The sequence below is a fragment of the Penaeus japonicus genome, unplaced genomic scaffold, assembly GCF_977035675.1.
Source record: "Penaeus japonicus unplaced genomic scaffold, GWHDUDI00000001_assembly GWHDUDI00000016, whole genome shotgun sequence".
In the NCBI taxonomy this organism is placed as follows: domain Eukaryota; kingdom Metazoa; phylum Arthropoda; class Malacostraca; order Decapoda; family Penaeidae; genus Penaeus; species Penaeus japonicus.
Window position 1 is genome coordinate 28050432 of NW_028234418.1, and position 2500 is coordinate 28052931.

Consider the following 2500-nt stretch of genomic DNA (forward strand, 5'->3'; position numbering starts at 1 on the left):
GGGGGAGAGGGGGGGGGGGGAGAGGGAGAGAGAGAGAGAGAGAGAGAGAGAGAGAGAGAGAGAGAGAGAGAGAGAGAGAGAGAGAGAGAGAGAGAGAGAGAGAGAGAGAGAGAGAGAGAGAGAGAGAGAGGGGGAGGGGAAGGAAGAGAGAGTAGGAAAGAGAGTTAGTGAGTGATTGAGTGAGAGAAAGAGGGAGGGAGGGAGAGAGAGAGAGAGAGAGAGAGAGAGAGAGAGAGAGAGAGAGAGAGAGAGAGAGAGAGAGAGAGAGAGAGAGAGAGAGAGAGAGAGAAGGGTGAGGGGAAGGAAGAGAAAGAAGTAGAGAAAGAGAGTGAGTGAATGAGAGTAAGAGGGAGAGAGAGAGAGAGAGAGAGAGAGAGAGAGAGAGAGAGAGAGAGAGAGAGAGAGAGAGAGAGAGAGAGGGGGTGATAGCAAACGTGTGGGTGTGGGGATACGTTGACAATAATGTTGCCTTTTCCTCATATCTCTCTTATGTGATTTTGTCAACATCGCGTTCAGTACGTTGTCATGGTGACTGCAGGACGCAACTTTCGCTCTCGGAAGGGCAAGGGGGGTTGCAGTACCGTCAGAATAAGTTTATTGTTACCTCCCTTTCCTGCAATATAGAATTGCTTCCTCTCTCTCTTCTTCTTCTTCTTCTTCTTCTTCTTCTTCTTCTTCTTCCTCCTCTTCTTCTCCTTTTCCTCCTCTCCTCTCTGTCTCACCCTCTTACCCTCTCTTCTTCTTCTTCTTCTTCTTCTTCTTCTTCTTCGTCCCCTCTCCTTCTCTCTGTCTCACTCGCCCTCTCCCTCCATCCCTCCCTCCCTCCCTCCCTCCCTCACATCTTCCTTCCTCCCCTTCTTTCTTCTTCTTCTTCGTCCCCTCTCCTTCTCTCTGTCTCACTCGCCCTCTCCCTCCATCCCTCCCTCCCTATCTCTCCCTCCCTCCCTCCCTCCCTCCCTCACATCTTCCTTCCTCCCCTTCTCTCTTCTCTCTCTTTTCTCTCTTCTTCTTCTCCTCCTCTCCTCTCCCTCCCTCTCTCCTCCTCTCCCTCTCTCTCTCCTTCCTTCTCTTCTCCCTCCTCCCTCCTCCTCCTCTCTCCTCTCCCTCTCCTCCTCTCCTGCCTCCCTCTCCTCCTTCTCCCTCCCTTCCTCTCTCTCCTCCCTCTCTCTCTCTCTCTCTCTCTCTCTCTCTCTCTCTCTCTCTCTCTCTCTCTCTCTCTCTCTCTCTCTCTCTCTCACCCTCTCACTCTCCCACTCTCTCACTCAATAACATACACGCCTTCAAATGCTGCGTGAGTACCAGCTGATCCCCGCGCGGACAGCCGAACACGTGTTTGCCAAAGAGTAAAAGGTTGCCAGATTACGGGCGTGACGCAAATTAAGACTGGCTTTACGACCTCCAACATGATGGAATATTCTCATTCCGAGACACGAACAACCCGGTCAAGGTCTGAGAAGTAAAGTGGCTGCTGGCCTTCATTTTTTTTCCTTTTGGAGGGGCGGGAGGGGGGTTGGGGTAGGCCTGGTACGAAGAGAGTGATATGGAGAGTATGGGAAGGGTTGGTAGTCTACGGTATCCACAACCCGCGTTTCACAGGTGGGGTGTCGTAGGGTGATATTTATTTATGCGCGTGTGTTTGTGTGTGTGAAGGGGGAGTGGGTTGTTGTTTGATTGTGTGGGTGTGTGATTATGCGGTATATGTGTTTGTGCATGTCCGTGTGATAATAATTGTGTGCATGTTATGCTATAAAGGTCTTTTTGTGTTTGGGTGTATGTGTGTGATTGTTTGTGCCAGTGCCATTGTCTCTTGTATTCTCTAAAGGCTCTAGACACCGCTGGTCGATCAAACTTGAAATATTCTGTCTCATTTTGTCTTGTTCTGGTTTATTCACATTGTATTTTCTTTCTCATTCTCTCTTTCTCTCTTTATCTTTATCTCTCTCTCTCTCTCTCTCTCTCTCTCTCTCTCTCTCTCTCTCTCTCTCTCTCTCTCTCTCTCTCTCTCTCTCTCTCTCTTTCTCGCTTAGTCTCCCTTTCACTCTCTCTCTCGTCTCTCTTCTCTCTCCTCTCTCCTCTCTCCTCTCTCTCTTCTAATCCATCCCACAACAACAGATAATTATATACTGCTTTAATCGCAATGGAATTAGTTTGTCCCATTGCCTTTCCCATGATGAATTAGCCACCCAGGTTGATCGTGCAGCCGAGGCAATCAGATAGAATTGAAAAAGTTAATAGATTTGTAATCTGGTGAAAGACGACTTCAGCAGAAACAAGAGAAGGACAGAGGGAGGAAGAGGAAGAAATGAAGAAGGATAAAGGGAGAGGAAAAAGGGAGGGTGAGAAAAAAGGATGAAGGAAAATGGATAGCGTAAATAACAGGGAAAGAAGGAGAGTGAGGGTGAACAAGAGATAAAGAACGTGGGAAGAAGAAAGCGAGACTGTACGGTGAAGAGGGAGGAAGGGAGGAGGGAGAGGAAGAGGAAGAGGAAGAGAAGAGGTA

General features: G+C 48.8%; 1 protein-coding gene across 50 annotated transcripts in view; it reads left to right on the forward strand.

Moving 5' to 3' along the window:
• The window catches only part of LOC122252312 (uncharacterized), a 91589-nt gene that overhangs the window by 65008 nt on the left and 24081 nt on the right, over positions 1 to 2500 (forward strand). The gene's annotated exons all lie outside the window — the stretch shown is intronic.